A 22,254-nucleotide genomic window follows, 5' to 3' on the forward strand; every position below is an offset into this window, starting at 1 on the left:
GAAGCAGTGTAAGTTTTGAAACTCTCTTTAAAAAACATGTTTTTGTTTTTTGTTTTGTTTTTTACTATCCAACATAAATCAAATGGACTTCTTTTTTTTAGTTTCATATCTCAGAAGTATTTAAAAGTATGAAGTGATTACACGCATTATATTTAGTAAAATGTGCTAGACTTTATGGTATAAATTTATGAAGATGGTAAAATTGAAATCATGGACTATTTGAATAGAGCCTTAAATATTGCATGGCCTATTTCATTACAAAATCAGTCACTTTGTAATGTTTCAAAATGTTGAATGAAATGAACATTTTTTAAAGAAATGGTCATTACGTTGACAAATGACTAATTTCCTAACAAAATAGGCCACACCACGCCTAGTGCTCCATACAAATTGTCCATGGTCTCAACTATGTTTTCAATTGTACCATGGACATGAATGCAGGTCTTTAGGGCAAGTTGAGCCATAGCTCAATTTGCCACATAGACCCTGTTTACGATGCGAGGCTTGGCCGCAGTTCAACGATAGCCCAGCCAACCTCCATTTCAGTGTAAACGTGCAAAAGGCCAAATGCAAGGCCAAAGTTGGCCTTGCATTTGGCCTCGCTCTGGAGGTGGCTAAGCCGCGGCTGAGCCTGGCCTTTTTCTCTGTGTAAACGCAAATGGGGCCAAATGCGCTGCCAATTTTATTCTGGTTTCCAAACCCCGTACTTGTACTATTTCACTATTCAGGATATTAACCCCCTCAACATCGAAAACTAGCATAGTTTAATGTGATCTTGTCCTGCAAAGGATCTTTCCCTTCAGAAAAGGCCTTTGCCCGAACGGTGATTTCGTTGCCATGAAATTCAGTTGGCAAAGGGTCTGAAAACCAGACAACACCGAATTGTGTTTGTTTACAAGTAGAGCGCCACTATGACAAAATATTAAAAGGTTTGAAATAAAAGCGCGGCCGAGCCCAGTAGTGTAAAGGAACAAAATTGCGGGGCTTGGCCTCGCAATTGAGGTTATGCTCAACCACGGCTTGGCCGCAGCATGGTGCAGCCCCACACTGTAAACAGGGTCATAGAGTCTTCCTCAACTAACCCCACACCTAGAGCATTACTGAAGGTTTACATATATGTGCATACACAAAATATATGCATCAATTACAGACCAAGTCTCTCATTATGGTGAGACTCATGCATTTAGGGTCTGTCTCACGATTTCACACATAGTACCCATTTTTCTCAGACATCAAGTGAAATTGCAACTTGAACCAAAAATGAGGAGTGTAGCTAAAAGGATTGAAGTGATGCTTGCAATTGAAGGTGTATTTCCCTTCATCATGCCAAATTAGCAAACAATAGTCACTTAATTATGCACCAGATCCTTTATTAACAGCTACAAATTTAAAAAAGGCTCCTTACTGTGGGAGGGGGAATACCCTTCTCGTTTGCGCGAGCGCAAAGACACTAAGTCATGAAAATCTTGTTGTTAATTTTTTTTAAACTTTGCATCTTTGCAATTATTCAAAGGATAAAACAGAAAAAAAGACCCACACTTGCTTCTCACAATCATCATCTAATATCTAAGTCATAGCTTTGATCCATAATGGAAAAATGTAAAAATACTGCACATTTGCATTTCACATACTTCTACTTTTATGGTCTACATTTTGGTTTTGCCCTTAATCAAAGACGTTTCTGTGTCAATCACGAAAACAATATGGTGGTGTAAATGATTATGCTATGGGTCATTAACACGTTACCACTTGAGTGTCTCCAGGGACGGTGGCTTAACATGCCACTATGGCTAACTTACCGTACCTTCCAATACTACACATGATCTGATTACCACCACATAAACATAAAATTAATAATTATTGAGGTATTTTATGTTGCGTAAATCATTCCACAATACTTCAATTACATTTATACCCTTTGCTTTTGCATTTATCATGCATACTGTTCACTGTGCTTAGAATTATTGTAGATGGAAGAGAGTGGAAGTCCTGAGAAACTATTACGTTGCTCATCTGTTATCATCTGATATGAAGTGCTTGCATGTCAACCAAGTTTGATCCAAGATTGACAGCTGTCCACACAGTTGAAATAGATGCGATCCACACCTGGTCCAATTGACTGGTTTTGAGCCTTTAACCAGTAGAGTTCTACTCCCTGTGCTACACCAACGCTGCAAAGCAAAGCTGGTGTGTTCTCTCTGTTGGTCAAGACCCTGCTTTAAAATACATAAACAACATACTGTTACAAATGAAGTACACTGCTTATCTTTTAACATCGATAAAATGAAAGAACTGAAATATGTGTTGTTAGAATGGGAGAACATAAATATCATTATCACAAATGTTACGAAGAAAGTTACATTATGTTTTACATATTTTAGACAGATACAACCAATTTCTTGTAGTCATAACTTGCGAACACAACTGTACTGAAACATTCACAACTTCACATAACATCACATCACCTTTTATGTTAACCTTTCTTTTCATGAATACATACACCTATTTCTCTTACAGGAGTACAGCATATACATCATAGTTCTCTGGATGTATATCATGTTTAGCTACGATGTAAATTGGACAGAACAAAACTACACTTGTACAGTCACATTTATAAGAATAAGGAATATGTGAATAACATTTCATAAATGTAATATGGAATTAACAAACTGTTTCAGATCACAGACTTTAGATGATAGAACATATATTACAAACATTTCAGGGGAAAAAAAAATAATTCTGAAGAAACACCTGTGTATGCATAATTCTACAGGTTATGCTAATACAGCTTAAAAACACACCTGGAGAGATTATTGTGAGAATTTAATTTGAACACTGAGTATGATTGAGCCTGATTTTGTCAAAAAGTTGTGTGAAAAGTTAAATGCATACAAATCTGACAAAAAGTAGGGGGAAAAAAAAGCAAAAAAGAAATAAAACTCACCGGTGGAAACACTTGGGTACAAGGCTGGACATGATTGCGGCACAAGCACAGACCAGTTCATCATTCACCAGGCAAATGTAAAGACATAAAGATGTTAGCCATAAACACCTAGATGAAATACACCTAATTGATGCTTTTTTCATTTTGGCCAGTGCTTTATTCTCACTACCATGGGTGCTAAAGAGAAACAATGACATCAATCAATGAAAGCAAATGTTTGAGAAACAGGGGTTTGAAAACTCAAAACATTTTTCATAAATTTGCATGAAATCAATCAAAACTTGTGCTATGTAGCTCATAATGTTTACGTAATAAATACAATTCTTGCACCACATACATGATCACTCATGGATTTCACTCTATCTTCTCTGGTGAAATATTCATTTCTATCAATTACAACATATGCCTATTGATCAGGTTTCGCACATATAAATGCAACTCCTACTTTTTCCATTTATTTCAAAGCACTTTCATCAGCATTTACAATTTGATTTTCCTCAGCTCTAAACGCTCATCAAATAGTAACACAAACTTATCATTATCAGCATTTAATTCTCTGAAAAAAAATATTTTTCAAAATGATTATTATGCCAAAATCTACCTTTCTGCACTGTCATTTTCTGGGCTATGTTTTATTTCTGTTGTGCCTGTTCTATTTTTATTCTTTGTCTATTCTATTTCAATTCCATTTTCTGTCTTTTGTTTTATTTCTGTTCCATACTGAACTTGTATCTTCCTTTTATAGTTACATTTCCAACAATGATATTTAGAGAAGAGCAACTACCAGCTCAGCTACTGCTTTGTGAAAAGGGTTGATAATTCTCACCTAGATTCAGCATTACCACTTCATAAATTTTTAATATCACCACTATTGCTGACATACATGTAACATTATAATTACAGTCCTTTAAATCATTTTTGCAATTACACAATTTATGTGTTTTTCCTTCTTCTTGACATGCAAGCCCACATTTCTTTCAACAAGCAATCAAAGATCATTGTTTCTGTTGCATGCTCTTGTCGTTGTCTATTTATTTTTTCTTTATAATGTCAATGTGTTATGTAGTACTTTTATTGTTGCCCAAGTTTTGTTTCCTGTGCACAATCAAGGTCGCTTCAGTGGATCTCTCCACCCTTTGCACACTTTGCTCATGGCACACTGTTTTCCTCACTTCAATCACTTCAGTATTCATTACAATTTAATATTATCATAAGGTTTCACTACTGTTGAACATTCTGTTCATTTCATTCATCATATTTCATCTATTCTCCATAACATCATAAAAATATGTATGATGAAAGATGAAAATATATTTCATTTGATTTCAGCATTGTGAAAAAAACCTTGAATAAACATCTAATGTTATTAGTAAAAACAAGTTCAGTGAAACAGTATTCAAATAGCTTCATGGTAACTGTAGTAAAGGCGAATAACTTCAATGGTGAGATCATTAATACCTATACTACATACATGACCGATAAATGTGCCACCTTCTGTTGTAGCATCAACTTCATGTTGTTGATATTCACAAGAACACATCAAATTATGCCAAGCAAATCACTTGAACCTTGTCTGAGAATTTCATTAAATTCACCAATAACTATGCTTTTTGTGCTTATTTGGTGCAATTCAACAACTAATTTCCATAATTTCTCACATTATTTTTGGGTCATATTTAGGAAGTCTATAATCACTGAATTGTCACTTTCTGTCTCATAATGTCGCTGTTTTCTGTAGTACTAGTAGTCATACTTTTGTTGAAGTCTTGTTTCATATTCACAAGCATAATCTTCCCAGTGGAACCCTCCATACTTCACATGTTTTACTCATTGCAATTTTTTTTTTTAACTTCAAACACCTCAGTATTGATCATAAGTATCACTTCTACTCATTTGTTTTTGAATTGCTGTATGCTCTGTCCTATTCACACTTTTTTATTTTCCTCATTCTGTATTACAAAAGGAAATATGATGACAAAAGAAAATAAATATCAATTGATTTGAATATATGTGCCACATTACTTTGCGTAAACTCAAGACATCACTCATCAGAACTGTATTCTGATAGCCTCATGGTAACTGTAGTAAAGTGGAATAACTTCAACATGAAGTGAGTCTATACCTGTGCTATATACATGATCAATCAATGTATTACCTTCTGTTGTAGCATCAAGTACATGTTGTTGATATCCGTAAGAATACATCAATTTATGCACACATGAATCACTTGAACCTTGTCTGAGATTTTCATTGAAGTCACCAATAACTATGCGTTTCGTACTTCTCTGCTGCAATTCTACGAGTAGTCTCTTCAGTTTCTCACAAAATTGTTTCTTATCATATCTGGGAGGTCTATATATCACAGAAATGAGACATGAAGGACAAGTTACTGCAAATGTAATATATTCTAGATTATTGACATGTAAATCCAGCCTACTAATAGATTTGATTTTACTGTACACTGCAACTCCACCATGTGCTTGATTTTTCAGTGCCGAAAATAAGGGACTTTCATCTGAATAAGATTTTGACCGAGGTTGATTGTACATTTTAAAATGATCTAAATTCACATCAAAAATGTCATCATTAAGCCAAGTTTCAGTTAAACAAATAATATCAGAATTTCTACATAGGAGGTTTGATTGGATATCTTTGAAATGTGCTTTAAGACCTTGAATGTTATGTAGCATTATATTCAGAGTCGCAACAGAAACATCATTATCAAAGCTCTTTTCATCAACAAATGTTGGCATGTTTTCTAAACTTTCTTTAACAGTTGGATTGCAATATATAACTTTGGGATCAAAATCTTCAATAGTTAGTCCACGTATTGATGTGACACGGCTCAGAGCAACATATGCTTGTCCGGGCAAAAATATATTTTTCAGAGAAACAACAGCTTTTTCCATTGTCATGCCCTGTACTTTATGTATTGTGCATGCATATGCTAATTTCAAGGGAAATTGTTTCCTCGTATATTTTTTCCCAATTGATTCCTGTTGCATTTCTATTGACTGTGTTCCTACTTTTTCATTGTCAAATTTCACAAGCACACTTGAGGGTCTGGCATTTTCATTTACTCTTACTAAGTCAGTTACAGTGCCAATGCAGCCATTTGATAAACCTTTGGTCACATTCACATTTTTGATCAGCATCACTCTAGAATTTTCAGCAACCCAAAGATATGCTGGCAAAGAAGCTTTAGTACATCTCCGTGGCTTGTCACATGCTTTGTTTTTACCCTTATCGCCAAGTTCAAAATCTTCTGCATCAAGACAGATGATATTTGTGCATTTCTTGTGAAGCATTATTTTATTCCAGTCATTTACTTGTTTGTTTGAAGAATATATATGCAGGGCATCCTCACATTGCTCTCCAGTTTGGCATGATTGAAGAACTGCAAAATCATCACTTGATAATTCATCTTTCTTTTCTTTTACCCTTAATTTGTTCAAAAGAACAGCAAAGTCTGCATCATCCTTTTGTCTCATTATTTCATCCAAGTTAATCATAGAGAAGTTGTCTGTCCATAAAGAACTTTGCAATGTATCTTTATACAAAGGAGTACCTTTTACTGGGGGTAACTGATAAAAATCTCCAACTGCAATAACTGAAACCTTTCCAAATGGAGCATCATCACGCGTCTGCTTTATTTGCCTTAAACGTCCATGTACATACCACAGTAGCTTCTGATCAACCATGGATATTTCATCAATTATTAGTATCTGTAATTGGCCCAGCTGAGTACGTAAATGACTTATCTTTTCTTCTCCAAGGGGTTGATAAGGTAATGAAGCAGAAATGGGTATGGACAGTGCATTATGAATAGTACTACCATCAATATTGTAGGCTGCAATTCCAGTTGGAGCTACTTTCATAATTGAAAGATCATCTGGATTATGCATCATTTTACCTAGAATTCTTGTCCCTTCATTACATATGCATTTCACCAGATGACTTTTTCCTGTTCCAGCACCACCTGTCACAAATATCTGAAACGGTGTGGCTTCTTTTCCATTAACTCTGTCAAGACACCATTGTCGTATTTTGTAGAACACTTTTTGCTGCTTGCTGTTTAAAGTTCTTAATAAGACATTACTGTCTTCTCTCGAAATGCTACATGATCGAAATTCTATGCCATATGACTCTTTCTCCTGAGATTTAGATTCAAGATCTGGGATTCTAAACTCATTGTCAGCATCTTCAACTTCTACATGGATTTTAGCTGTTTCATGTCTTTCAACTTCTGTTTCTGGACAGAGTAATCCCCATGCATCTTCTTGTGCACCAAATTTCTCAAGATATTCTTGTGCCTGATCAATTGTATCAGCGTTTTTTTCATACTGCCTGAGATTTTCATTGGCAATACTTTTGACACTTTCCAAATTCTTATTAAACATTCGAACAGATCCATTTTGATAAAATTCCTCATATGTCAAAAATTGGTCAGGTTTTAACTGTTTATCAGTACGATATGGCAAAAATAGTTGCAATATACTCTGATAATATTTTTCTGGGGTTACAGTCGGTGAAAAACGAGGGTATCTCACTACAGCATCATTGGTTCTTGTTCTTTTTTGTATATAGCCCAGCTGATCTCTCAATTTAAACACACTCTGTTTCTGTTTCTTACCCTTTATATCAGATTCACTGAGTAGTCTATACTTTGAACAAAATGTGGCTAAACACATATTTTCAAATTCAAAACCATCAGGTCGGGCTTTATATTTATCAATTCTGCTTGGCATCCATGGGCTCCTATCATCATCGTCTCGTCTGCTTTGAATAACACTCAGTGGTAGACTCATTCTCACAGGGTTTGGTCCAACAGGTATAAACTCTACTTTTCTTGAGCACTCTTTCAATCTCAGGCCACAAACACGATACACACTTTCTTGTGCTGAAACTTCACGGTTTTGCATATACACATGTCCTATTTCTTTCATACTCTTTCGAGCATCTTCATTGCCCTCTCTCATTTCACTTTCAGCATTTTTCAAGAGCAAACTCATTTCTCTTTCTGCTTTTGACATGTATGACACAACATAAACAATGCAGGCATACTCATTTGTTATATACTGCAAATCCATATTGGCATTCCAAGCTCTGAGTAAGAATGAATTATATTGATTAACCCATATATCTTTTGGATCTCTTTTCATGACTACATCTTCTTTTGTAGCTACAGCATTATAGGCATCTTCAAATTCCTTTTGAGACATCCCAAGAGCTTCAAAGAGCTGCCTAGCATTATCATATTTGCCTTCCACACATGATGAATTCTTTACTGCAGACAGAACATCTTGAGCCTCATCTGTAACTTCTGGATTATCATCAGGCTTCACAACAAATGTTTTCTCAGAAGGTGGTCTTGGAAAATTAAATCTACAGGAGGTTCCCTTTTTCTTGCATGATTTTGAATGTTTCTTTGAGTGAAGCTGAACATTCTTCACTATTTCATACAGTTCTTCATCTTCATCCTCACATGGAATGTTGCATGAAATATACTTATCAATAAAATCTATGACAGTTTCATCTTTCTCGACACCCAAATTAGGTGCATTTTCAACCCAGAATAAACAGTGTGTATGTGGAGATCCTCTCTGTTGAAATTCAATCCTGTAAAAATAGTCAATTATCTTGCCAATAGGTTCTGCCTCAGAAAGAATCACTCTGTTCAAAAATGCATGAAAGCGTTTATCAAACATACGAGCTACTGTCACTGGATTTGATTTTAATAAATTACACTTATCTGTCCAATCCAGATCACTTGCTTTTCTCCCATCACCTTGTTGATTTAGCAATGTGTTAATAACTTCAGGCCATCTCATTTCAGCTGATGAAAATGATGCAAACCATGTAGGCTTTCCAAGTTGTCTAACCATTGCTAATACATCTTTCTGTGTAGATTGCCAGTATGGAGGTGTTCCTCGTATTTGTTTCAGAAATTTATATCCTTTATTCGAATCCAGTATCTCATGAAGTTTTCTTGCATCCTTTAGATCTGAACATCGCATCAATGTGGAATTATCTATTTTCTCTGAGCTTTTTCTGACAGCTATAGAAACACTAGAAAGTATTTGTTGCAGTTCATAAATACACTGAGCATAGAAAATATATTCTGTATTTTTTGCAAATCTGTTGTCTACATGCATCAAACGATTATGCAAATAACGACCAAGTGTTACTTTAATGTACCTGGTATCATGAAATGTTGGCTGGCCTGTTGGAAACAGAGCAGGAAAACATTTTGCCTCATTACTCTCATCCATCAATAGTGACACAGGACTATTCTTTTCACAAGGAGCACAGCATATAATATCATCAAAAAACTGATCAAGCACTTCTTGTCTCATATCGACCTTCTGCAAACATGTGCCCAACTGAATGCCTTGTAATCGTCCATCTTGATCATCCTCTATATCATCATCATCATCATTAGTTTCACTTAAATCAAATAGTTTACCACAAGCTGTTTTACTATTTTTGTCTGATAAATCAGAGTCCCATTCGCTATCAATAGCAATATCAGAATACCACTTATTATTCTTTTTCAAATATTCCAATGCAGCTAGGACATTGTTTTTCTTGACAAACTGATATTCATAATGTCCTTTATATGACAGTTTCCTCTTTAGCTTTACGCGAATTAATTGATCATCAGTCTCCGGTCGAGGTAATATCTTTACAGTTTCATTTGTGCGTGAAGGTACACAAACTGTTGGGCCATGCACTCCATATTGTCCTCCTTTAGGCAAATTCAAAACTTTCATAAATGGAATGTTTAGTGCAATCAAATGTGTTTCCAACTGATTCAGATTTCCAAGTTCCGCAGGAATAGCACGTAATTCTAAATTATTTCTGCTAGCTTCAGCAGGCATATTACCAGCTAATAATTTCCTGTGGCAAGTGTAACAAACCCATAAAAAATTTCTTGATGACTTTACTATTTGACAGTCAATATCACAGTCATCGCTGCATGTATGTAAATACTCCTCCTTTAAGCACCTCAAATCGTTATATTTTGCTTTTGTACACTTCAATACTTGATTCTTGAATAATAATTTCAAACATACGCAACATACATATTCAGGGCCGTGTGAAACAATTTCCCTAAATTTTTTCAAAACATGGTCACAATTTCTCATATTCATTTTTTCTTGTTTTTTTCGTTTCATGTTTCTCATTGCAACCTGCTGTCTGTACAAAAAATTTGTCTTGTACTTAATGTTTGAAACTTTCCTCATAATTTTCTTACGCCTCTCTCTGAATAAAGCATTGTTTTGATATCTAGCTTTCCTCATTTTCTTAAGCCTTTCTCTATGTAGAACATTGCACCCATAGTTTACTTTCCTCATTGTCTTCAGCCTTTTTCTGAATGAAGCACTGTTTTGATATTTGGCTTTCATCTTTGTTCTCATCCTTTTCTTAATTTTTTCTCGAAATGAAGCATCATTTTGGTATCTAGCTTTCATCTTTGTCCTCATCATTTTCTTGATTTTTTCTCTTAATAAAGCATTGCGTTGATATCTAGCTCTCATCTTTCTGCTCATTGCTCTCTTGACATTTTCTCTGTAAGTAGGATCGAACAAGTACCTGTTTCTTTGTCTCTCCTTAATTTCTCTTCTCTTTTCGAACCGGTAAGGTTCATCTGTTTGATATTTTACTTTCTTTGCAGCTGCATTTTTTAGTTTGCGGAATAGAAAAGGCTGAACATCTGATAAACATTCTATTTCTAACTGTCTTTGCTCATTTTTTTTCTTTTCTCTCTGTGCTCTCATTCGATCTCTATTTTTTCGTCTGGTAATATTTGCATTACTTTTTTTTCTTTGTTTTTTCCTTTTTGTAGTTTGCCTTGTAGTTTCAACTTCTTCAGATTCTTCAGTATCCCTACTCATTTTAACAGCACGTTCAATGTCATCCTCTAAAACTTCATTGTTCAATACATTTATTTGACAATCACCGACTTGTTTCGTAACTTTTCTCTCAGTTGTGAGTCTTCTCTTTCTTGTCACAGGCGTTTCCATAGCGGTAATGTTTTGTGGTCTTGACAAGTTTTGGCATGAACTTAATGTTTGGATCCTTGGACATACAGACTCTACAACATCGTAATGATTGCCATTTGTGTGTTGCAAGTAAACACCTCTTTGTGATGTAACAATTCCAAACTGAAGTTTGCTTGCACCAAATAATTTCCATTTTGAACAGTTTTCTTCATATGTATAAATATCAGTATCTAGTAGATTTGATAAGGCCATTATTTCCAATTCTGTAGCCCATGTGCCATTGTTGAATACTCTTTCCTTTGCAATGTATTTTACAACATCTGTGTATCCTGATTTTAAAAGGCTTACATAATCTTGCTTGTTTTGTAAAATATGCATAACTGTTGCTTTTCGAACATCACGGTGTGAATCTTCCTTGCCACATGTGACATATGACATAGCTCTGTAAAAGCAATTTCCATCACCACTAATTTTATAGATAGTTAATGGTTGTGACAGGACAGTAATATTACCATTTTCCACCATATCTTTTGGCACATCATTACTGCTACATTTGTCATTAACCTTTATGCCTAATTTGCAACAAAACTTCTCTCTGTCAAATTTATTCACAGGTGTGTACATGAGATTAATCTTTTTAATTTCTCCCACTTGCTTCACCTCGGATGCATCAACATCGACTACTGTCTGTTGACATGTGTTTTGTAATGGAATTTGTGTCTCTTGCAAGTTTGACACCATTATTTGTTTGGACATCATTTTCTTCACTCTAACACTGCCTTTCTTCAATGTCAAGTTTTCGGTAGCCTTAGATGATTCATGATGACTTTCTTTTTTACTTTCCACATTTGCATCTGAATTCACATGAAACACACTTAATTTTTCATCCAAAGTACTAGACTGAACAGCAGTTACACTTTCAACTACATCAAAATGATTGCTTCCAGTGAACACAATATATATGCCTCTTTCAGTTGTTACCTTGTTATAGTACCCCGGTTTCCTTGCAGACAAAATTTGCCAATTTTTTGTATGATCATCATACACATATATATCACAATCTAGCATATGTGCCATTGAACTAATATCAGTGTGACCAGCCCATGTTCCTAAATCCATCAATTTCTCTTGAAGTACAAAGTCCCTGACATTCTGATATTTCACTGTGTTAATTAAATTTTTAAATAAATCACCCGTTTCCAGTAAATGTGCCACATTGGATTTCCTGAGCATGAAATGGTTTCCTTCACTGCCAGTAACTACATGAGAAATACTTCTGTAAAAGCAGTTGCCATCACCCATAACTCTCTTGATATTTACAGGTTTCCTCATACACAAATTTTCATTTGTATCTTCCACTGGTTCACTGGCTGCGCCACAGTAATTGACATTTAATCTATTGCACAAACACTGCTTGTCTACATATGTAATTGGTGCAAATTTGAAGTTTCTATCTCTTCTTTGTGTTGTCTTTTCAAGTGAAACAAATTCAACTTCATTCTCACTTCCATAGTCATCACTGCTTACATTAACTCTGGTTTCCTTTATTGTTACATTTTGAGTCTCATCACTATAACTCAGATTTCTTTCAATATGATGACAATGTTGCGAATAGTCGCTGTTTTGATCATTTATATTCCCACACGCAGTATTTAGGGTCTTTGATCTCTTAGAGCCACTAGTTGTCAATACATTTTTCTTAGAATTGAATTCTACTGCCAGACCGGTTAATTCAAACTGAGTAGTACGTAAATCACATGCCATAGATTTTGCCAAATTCAAACAGTGTACCTGTATACCTTGCCATGATGAAATGCTAAGCAAGACACTGCATCCATCTTGTACCAAGTATCCATCATGACTTCTGGAATGAGAATCAAACACATAATAACCACTGTGATGCCTAATGATTGCAAATGTACTCTCAGCAAAATTCATAAGACATGCATCATATCGGCACAGTTCTTGTTCTAATGCTTGACTCAATGGCAAAGCACCAAAATTTGACAAATTGTTTTGATCTCCTTCCAACACTCCATATTTCGATTCACCATAAGTTATTTGAAATTTTTCATCCAGAATATGAAGTTCCTTCGGTAATTCATCTATCATTACAAGCTCTTCATTCAGTTGTGAATCCTTCTTTATGTAATAATACAACTCATTCCCAAGTGTCAGAATCTGATCAAGATCACGAGGTCTCATTTCGATTCCATTCTTTGTTTGAATGTAGAGAACTGCCACAATAGAATTACATGCACATTGTTTGCCAGCAGTATAACCAAATCGTTGATCACCTTGATTAAAATTTCCTTGTGCGATTGTTTTAGTCAGAGGATATGATTGCCTTCTATCATATTCTGAATCTGAAAGAGAAACAGGCTTACAGACACGTTCTTCAGTCTCTAAATCATTTGCAGCTGGTTCACCATCTAATATAAGTACAGACGATTCTTGAACATCATATGAATTATGGTGGTCAACACTATTTGCAGAACCAGCATTCATTACTATGCAATCAGATGGATTAATAGTTTTTTCACGTTCAGGCAGGAATATTGATTCATTACAAACTTGAACACACATGTTTTGCATACCTGAAACAGGTTTGTGACACGGAGAGTGAACATTTACATTTGTAGTAGAATTCACAGAGAACAATTCATTCACTGATATTTGACTGTCACCTTCAACATCTTTTGTTTCGCTGTAACATGGGTTTAGTTCATGCATATCGTGGATTCTGTCACACTTCACTTTGGACATATCATTCGAGCCTGTGTTGTCTCTATTTGTGGAATTACTGTCCTCACGGTCAGATATTTCATTCTTACACAACTTTTCATTCTTTGCTGCATGTTCTCCTTCAAAAATGTCATGTTTCACCTTTTCATTGTTACGCACCTGTGAGTCAGCATTTTTAACCACTGGCACACTTTGTTTGTTGCGGATCTTCGTGAAACGACCTTTCTTTCTTGGTTGCCGTGCATTTCCACCTCCATAGAGCCTGTTTACATTCCAAACTTCTTTTTCAATGTCTGTGGAAAGGACAGAGACACATGTAGCCTGATCACCACTCAGTACGAAACATCCATTAGTCATATTCGGAGTGCTTTTAGCCACATCAGCCCAACTTCTCTGTGTTTTTGCATAGATTTGCTCAGAGTATTTTGCCATAACATGAGGTGACTGAACACACTTTGAATATACATTCAATACAGATTCAGTATACACCTGCAGACTATCATTTCGTTCTGTGTCCAAGTTTCGATTCATATTTCGCTTCACGAGTTCACCATGTTCTTCTTGCCTTGTTTCTACTTTTGATTTTTTGCCTTTGCTGGTCTTGGCTCTTCTCTGTTTTTCAAGATAGTAGCCTTTCATTGCTTTGCCAATGTAGGTCACGCCAGGTTGGAGAATCACACCATTTACTGATCTCACTGTGCTCTTGTTATTGGTCTTGGTCTTAGGATTGTTAGTCATTGTTTGGGATGTTGTCAGTTTGGCCTTCTCAATCACTTTTGTCTTCCTTGATTTCACAGTTGTCCAACCATCATCAACTGCAGTTTCTAATGGTTCAAATTGCCTCCTAGTGAGATTTGAGATGAATGTCGGATCTGATTCATCTCTGTCACAATTTGCTCTTTCCTCCACACACACATTTGTCATTTCTAGAACACCACGTTTGTTCTTTCTTCTCACATACCTCTTTTTCAGTCTCATCTTCGTTGGTTTCTTTCTCTGGTTGCTCTTGCGTGATGTAAGTGAAACATCAACATGAAAATCTTCATCACCAAGGTCTTCGAGAAGTTCGTATCTATTGAAATGACAAGGAATGCCAATTTTGTCAAAGATGCGATGGGCAATATTATTGCTTCCACATGCTGAACATATCCAAATCAACCTTGCATCACACATTCTAGCCTCATGAGAAATAGTTCCTGTACACATCACATGAAACTGCTTGCCACAATCCTCACATGGTACTCTGCTTTCATTTTCATTGATCACACTGCAACATGCATCACATTCACTGACCTCTACATTTCTCATCAAGTCACAACTATGGAGGATATCTAGGATATCACCAATAACAATCTTGAATTCACTTGCTTCCATTGTCAAACTACAGGGCTTTCGAATCTTTGAAAGTATAATGGTACCTATTACTAAATAAATGTATATCAATCAACTGTCAATCAACACAGTTATATTCCTTGAATCACTATACTTTTATGAATCACACCTACTCCACTAGTACTGCGATTGGTAACAAAATTGTCGGATTGAATAGCTTTGAAAGTTGCACTAATACATGTGTACAGTACATGTACTATATTTCACTGCAATACAAATTCCAGCAGTAAGCTGCAACACCGATCCATATAATGTTTCTACCAACAGGTGGGGATATTTCTACAATGTTTGCTTGTTTCTAGCAACAGGTGGCACTCTTTGTCTGTTACGTGCTTCAATTCCTACTTTATAGAAAAGCTATGCCAATTTCCTTTTACGATATCTGCCAACAGAAATTTCAGCTTCAATTCTCTAACATTTGATTTGACTAAATTATGCCTTTATCTCGAGATTATGCTCTTTGTAAAAAAGGTTACAATTTTACCAATTATGCTTTTGCCTTAACTGCACAATAATCGGTCTCCCTTATATGTTTTTCTCTTAGGGTAGGGTCTTTCGCAACAAAAATTTCAATTTCACCAATTATTCTTTGTCTTCACTGACAATTAAAGAAACAGTAATGTTTCTGTTTTGAGATGACTCCTTTTGCAATAAAGGTATGTCTTTTACTAATTGTGCTTTTGTTTTCACAGCCCAATATTTATAAATAGCCCTTTAAGGTGCAATATTAACGTCTCTCCCTTCATTTACTATGACTAAAATGCTTTTATCTGAAGATGGCGCTCTTCAATTATTCTTTTATCCTATTAACAATTAACGAAAATTCAAGACTCAAGATACCAAAAAATATTTTTACATAAAATTTTTAGTATACTTCTCGCCTCACCTCATAAATTGTTTCTCACACTTTTAACAATTCCTTCAAAATTTCAACTCCTAGCTATTAGCTCTTGCCAACTGTAGTTGATTTATTTGCAGCAACTTTCAATGCAGAATATATCAAATATCAAATAATCCTTGAAGGTGCAAATTTTGTCTACCCCAATTAGTTTACAACACTATAATGCTTTCGTCTTATGACGGCACTCTTTAATAATCTTTCAGTGTAATCTGGACTCTTAAACACCTTTTCTCAAATTAACTGTTTCTATTTTCAAGTTTCCAGCAAACTTCTCGCCTTCTCTAGGACAATTCTCTTTCCAGTTTTTAACTATCCTTTTAAAGAATGCACTCTTTCATTCAAACACTCTTTAAAACTCTGTTATTCTGCTTAATTTTTACTCCTTTTTCGTCAACTCTCACTCTTCCTCTCTTTGATTTCACTCTTTTTCTCTTTGACTCTAACCCTTTCTGCCTCTGATTCTGAAACTTTCTCTCCTTCTGATACTGTCTTATTCTCATGCACTCAGAAGTTCTCTGTTCTCAGCTTTCTTCAAGTTCAAGTTAAGGTATTTCAGGTAAAGTTCAAGTTAAGGTATTTCAGGTAAAGTTCAGGTATTTCAGGTATATTTCAGATATTTCAGGGATGAGTTCGTGAATTCCAGGATGAATTTCCAGATGTAATCTCAGTGAATATTCACTGAATATTCAAGGATGAAGGTGAAATGGTATGAGATGAAATGTAGGATGAAGATGATTCAACAAATAACAAACACAAACACAAACGTACTTTCAACAAAGACCAACATAAATCTCCTTCCAAAGCAACCAGTACCTGCAGAAAGAAAAGAAAGGAAAAATACAAACGTTACAACAATACCTGTATAGGCTATACAGTGAACTCTCTACAATTATCACTGATACGACGAAGTTCACTATAACAAGGTAATTTTTTTGTGGTCCTAGATTGTAATTTCAATTTGTATTGTATTATTTTTGTAACCCTGATATAACAAGGTTTCATTATAACAAGCACATTTTTCTGGTCCTGAGGACCTTGTGTTAAGGACAGACCACTAATAATGTGAGGTACACACATTCTGAAAATACATACCGGTACTTGAGAGGAATATGAGGCACAACACCCAAATTTTTTATACAAATCTTTGTAAAATTATTTTACTGTTCCTGCAATCTAAACAATTCTTATAACAAAGGAAAACCATCTTTTAAACTTATAATCTTGCTTAAAAACACATTTTTCACTGTGCACACATCTGCACAGGGAAACCCTATTGTTATAACACGGTCAGCATAACTCAGTGAAATTAGGTCAAAGTCAAGCTTGTGATGTGTAATTGTGGGACTACATATTGGAAAATAAATGACTTCTCTTCAGTTACATTTCATGATTAAACAGGAATGATACTTCTGTATGACAAAACAAGGTCCAGGCTAAGTAACGTTATATTTCTTCCCCTGCATGCCCCCTATAAAAAAAGGTGAAATGAAAGGGTTGTTGTTGTTGGTGGTGCTTAAAGGCGCATCATTCAATATTGAATATTTACGGGACAGGAAAGGGGGACAGGGAATATTTACGGGACAGGAAAGGGGGACAGGAATCACCGCTATATAGCACTGTAAAATACGCCCTCTACTGGTCGTGGTGTTAGCTACGCATTAAAGTATGGCGCCCGCATCTCGCCCAGATTTGGCAGAAGCAAATCACCAGAGTAACGCTAAGCCCTCTTAGTCAACGTCAACTCTTAAAGTAGGTTCTTTGGAACTTAGCCTTCCTAGTAATTACATAGCAAATCATGATATGGCTCACACCTTGTCCATTCAGGAAACGCGGTCTAACGTTAAAAACTTCGCAACTTCCTTCCTGATACTCCTGACATTTAAACGTACGGTCTACGCACTACAACAGCTTCGTACACGTATAGGGCCTGAGCTGTGGTGATACGATGGGCATGTCCCCAGACACTACTGAACACATAAGAGTGATACTACTGATAGACCCTAACGTTTATTATAGTCACTAACACTAACAGCACCACGACTACACACATGAAATTTTGTTCTAAAAACCCAAACATCTGTGTTTAGGCATGCCTGCGTTTACAGACTAATACCCACCTGGTACTCGAACTCCAAACTAATCAAACCGTCAGTCTCACGCAAAGGTCTTCAGAAGTCGTATTTGTGAGCCTGTCGCTGCGCTGCCACGCCAATGCAGTAGGTTACGAATTGACAAACACGTACACCACCTCCGTATTGTATATGTGGGTAAGGTACTACGCATAAAGCATGGAGCTACTAACAGAGTAGAGCCATGGTATAAGCGTACGAGCACGCGTGCGCTTCTATACTCTTTGGTACGTACGTACACTCCACGCAGGCATGCACTGTGTGGATCACGGAGGGAGCACTGCGAGAGACGCGATACTACCATGGAAAGCCCGTCGCACACGCCCGAGAATTCGTGGGTGTTTCATAAAGCTGTTCGTAAAGTCACCAACAACTTTCGACCGACTGGTGATCAGTTCTTGTGCTGAATTATTGAAATTCTAATAACTATAGCAATCGAAAAGTGATCACCAGTCGCTCGTAAGTTGTTCGTAACTTGATATACGAACAGCTTTATGAAACAATTTACGCACAACTTTGTCTTCACATACTAGCAGGGGCGTCACCAGCTTTTTTTCAAGGGGGGTGCGTTTTGACACTAAATGTTTACGAGATTTTTTGGACAGACATTTGGAATATAGGAAGCTCTCAATCCCTAGACTTTTACTGTTTTTTGAGGGAAACCAAGCGGGGAAAGGGTTAGGGTATACCCCCTATAAATGGATTATGGAATGACGGTGTGAAACGACAAATTACTGGCAGCGATATCAGGAGAATGGCATGACGACTACATGCGAGCGAGGGGAGCGAGCGAGCTTGAAAATTTTGACATTTTACAGTCCAAAAACTGCCGTTTGTAGCCATATTTTTTTGCTTTGTAAATTAAGGGGGGCGCACCGGGCGCAACTGCTGGCAATTACTGGCAGCAACATCAGGTAAACTGCATAGTAATTAAATGCGAGCGAGCAAAGAGAGCGAGTTTGGAAATTTTGACATTTTACAGTCCCAAAACTGCCATTTGGAGCCATATTTTTTCGCTTTGGAAGTAAAGGAGGCGTGGGGGGGGGGGGGGGCGCAACGGGTGCAACTGCCGGTAATTACTGGTAGCAACATCAGGAGAATTGCATAACAATTAAATGCGACCGAGGGGAGCGAGCGAGCTTGAAAATTTTGACATTACAGTCCAAAAACTGCCGTTTGTAGCCATATCTATTTGCTTTGGAAATTAAGGGGGGCGCACCGGGCGCAACTGCTGGCAATTACTGGCAGCAACATCAGGTGAATGGCATAGCAATTAAATGCGAGCGAGCGAAGAGAGCGAGCTTGAAAATTTTTGACATTTTACAGTCCAAAAACTGCCGTTTGGAGCCATATTTCTTCGCTTTGGAAATAAAGGAGGGGTGGGGGCGCAACGGGGCGCAACTGTCGGTAATTACTGGCAGCAACATCAGGAGAATTGCATAACAATTAAATGCGAGCGAGCGAGCGAGCGAGCTTGAAAATTTTGACATTTTACAGTCCAAAAACTGCCATTTGTAGCCATATTTTTTTTTTGCTTTGGAAATTAAGGGGGGGGGGGGCGCACCGGGCGCAACTGCTGGCAATTTTACTGGCAGCAACATCAGGTGAATGGCATAACAATTAAATGCGAGCGAGCGAAGAGAGCGAGCTTGAAAATTTTGACATTTTACAATCTAAAAACTGCCTTTTGGAGCCATATTTTTTCGCTTTGGAAATAAAGGAGGGGGGGGGGGGCGCACCGGGCGCAACTGCCGGCAATTGCTGGCAGCAACATCAGGAGAATTGCGTAACAATTAAATGCGAGCGAGCGAGCGAGCGAGCTTGAAATTGTTGACATTTTACAGTAAAAAACAAACAAACTGCCGTTTGTAGCTATATTTCTTCGCTTTAGAATTTAAGGGGGCGCATCGGGCGCAATTGCTGGCAAATACTGGCAGCAATATCAAGAGAGCATAATGATTACATTCGAGCGAGCGGAATGAGCGAGCTTGAAAATTTTGCATTTTACAGTCCAAAAACTGCCGTTCTTAGCCATATTTTTCGCTTTGGAAATTAAGGGGGGAGGCGCAACGGGCGCAACTGCAGGCAAGTACTGGCAGCAACATCAGAAGAATGGCATAAAGATTAAATGCGAGCGAGCGAAGAGAGCGAGCTTGAAAATTTTACATTTTACAGTCTAAAAACTGCCGTTCTTAGCCATATTTTTTCGCTTTGGAAATTAAGGGGGGGGGGGCGCACCGGGCGCAACTGCAGGCAATTACTGGCAGCAACATCAGAAGAATGGCATAAAGATTAAATGCGAGCGAACGGAGCGAGCGAGCTTGAAAATTTTGACATTTTACATTCCCCAAACTGCCGTTTGTAGCTATATTTTTTCGCTTTGGAAATTAAGGGGGGGCGCACCAGGCGCAACTGCCGGCAATTACTGGCAGCAACATCAGAAGAATGGCATAAAGATTGAATGCGAGTGAGTGAAGAGAGCGAGCTTGAAAATTTTACATTTTACAGTCTAAAAACTGCCGTTCTTAGCCATATTTTTTCGCTTTGGAAATTAAGGGGGGGGGGGGGCGCACCGGGCGCAACTGCAGGCAATTACTGGCAGCAACATCAGAAGAATGGCATACAGATTAAATGCGAGCGAACGGAGCGAGCGAGCTTGAAAATTTTGACATTTTACAGTCCCCAAACTGCCGTTTGTAGCTTCAAGTATATTTTTTCGCTTTGGAAATTAAGGGGGGCGCACCAGGCGCAACTGCCGGCAATTACTGGCAGCAACTCCAGGAGAATGGCATTACGACTAAATGCAAGCGAGAGGAGCGAGCAAGCTTGAAAATTTGACATTATTTACTGTCCACAAACTGCCGTTTGCAGCTATTTTTTTTTTCGCTTTGAAAATTAAAGGGGGGGGGGGACGCCCGGTGCGCCCCACCCCCTGGATCCGCCACTGGTAGTCAAGGGTGTGGGTTTATGTTCATGACTGGGGGAGGTATGACCAGCGAGGTGGCGTCGAAGTGACCAAGCGTTGAAAGGACGTCCAAAATCTGCACTTTAGAGCATCCCCTAAACTAATTGTGCGTGTTTGTTTGTGTGTGTGTATATTATATACATGGAAAAGTTAGGAATTAACCCAGGTCAAGTCTTTTTATTGGCAATGCAAGACATTTATATATATATATATATATATATATATATATATATATATATATATATAGACTAGTATGTAAAGCAACACTGCAAAATCAATGATCTAGCTTTGATATAACGAAGCGTAACGTACAAAGGTGTACATTCTACATCACATTGCGCAACATTGTAGCAGGGAGGTGGAAGCCCCTGATTGTAGCGACTCTTCGTTCGGATGTACTGAGTACACTGCGCACATCCTGCTTATATGCAGAATGCCAACCAGGAATCACAATCTTTTGTCGGGTCCGGGCTTTTTGAACAATGTTTCACACTATATACCTATTTAATTATGGTTAAAAGAAATCATAGAAAGATATCTTATTTCTGGATCACCCTTTCATTCAAAAGCAGTTTACTAACACTTGAACTACTATTTCGGGAAATCCTTTTTTTTTTAACCAGCGCATTGGGAGGGGCCGCACCCCCCCCCCCCCCCTCTCCGTAGTTACGCCATTGCTTTTGGGTGAAATAATTGGACAGATTTCTTGAATTCTAACAAAAAAGCAAGAAAATCTTTTCATCGCGGGAATTATGATTATGTGGGGTGGGGCAAATGGTGCGCTTGCCTTCCAATATTTTCATGGGGGCAACATTTTTGTTTTCTTTCAAAAGCAAGAAAATCTTCTCATTTCGGGAATTATTGATTACGGGGGGGGGGGGGCAATTAATATGCTTGCCCCTCCATTTCTTTTTATTTTTTTTTATGAGGCTAAGGCTCGCTCTTGGGCTGGCAATATGGATTGGTCAGAAATAACGTACATAGACCCTACATACTTGTAAGTAGCACACGTACATGCAAACGTGTATAAGTGCTCCGTATCGTACGGATGTACAGTATGGTCGATAAATAGTAAATACTGTAGAATACTAATAGATAAGTATAAAATCAGTGCTGCCAGAACCAGGGGTGCGAATTGTTTTGTGTGTGTGTGTGTGTGTGTGTGTGTGTGT

At 37.2% G+C, this 22,254-nt stretch overlaps 1 long non-coding RNA gene across 4 annotated transcripts; it reads right to left on the reverse strand.

Annotated features, from left to right (window-relative positions):
• Positions 1-236: 236 nt before the first annotated feature.
• On the reverse strand, positions 237-18,355 carry LOC139734714 (uncharacterized). Of its 4 annotated transcripts, none has more exons than XR_011711172.1 (7): positions 18,106-18,355; positions 16,757-16,801; positions 14,657-14,767; positions 13,855-13,988; positions 12,742-12,814; positions 2,945-2,968; positions 237-2,216 (listed from the first exon to the last, which is right to left on the reverse strand). It is a non-coding gene; the product is annotated as an uncharacterized lncRNA (long non-coding RNA). The 4 variants fall into 4 exon arrangements; XR_011711171.1 differs by having other exon boundaries at positions 237-2,213; positions 18,106-18,354; XR_011711170.1 differs by having other exon boundaries at positions 237-2,213; positions 12,750-12,814; positions 18,106-18,353.
• Positions 18,356-22,254: the final 3,899 nt, after the last annotated feature.

Source organism: Diadema antillarum, unplaced genomic scaffold (assembly GCF_040938485.1).
Source record: "Diadema antillarum isolate AM-2024a unplaced genomic scaffold, OU_Dant_1.0 scf00000026, whole genome shotgun sequence".
Lineage (NCBI taxonomy): Eukaryota > Metazoa > Echinodermata > Echinoidea > Diadematoida > Diadematidae > Diadema > Diadema antillarum.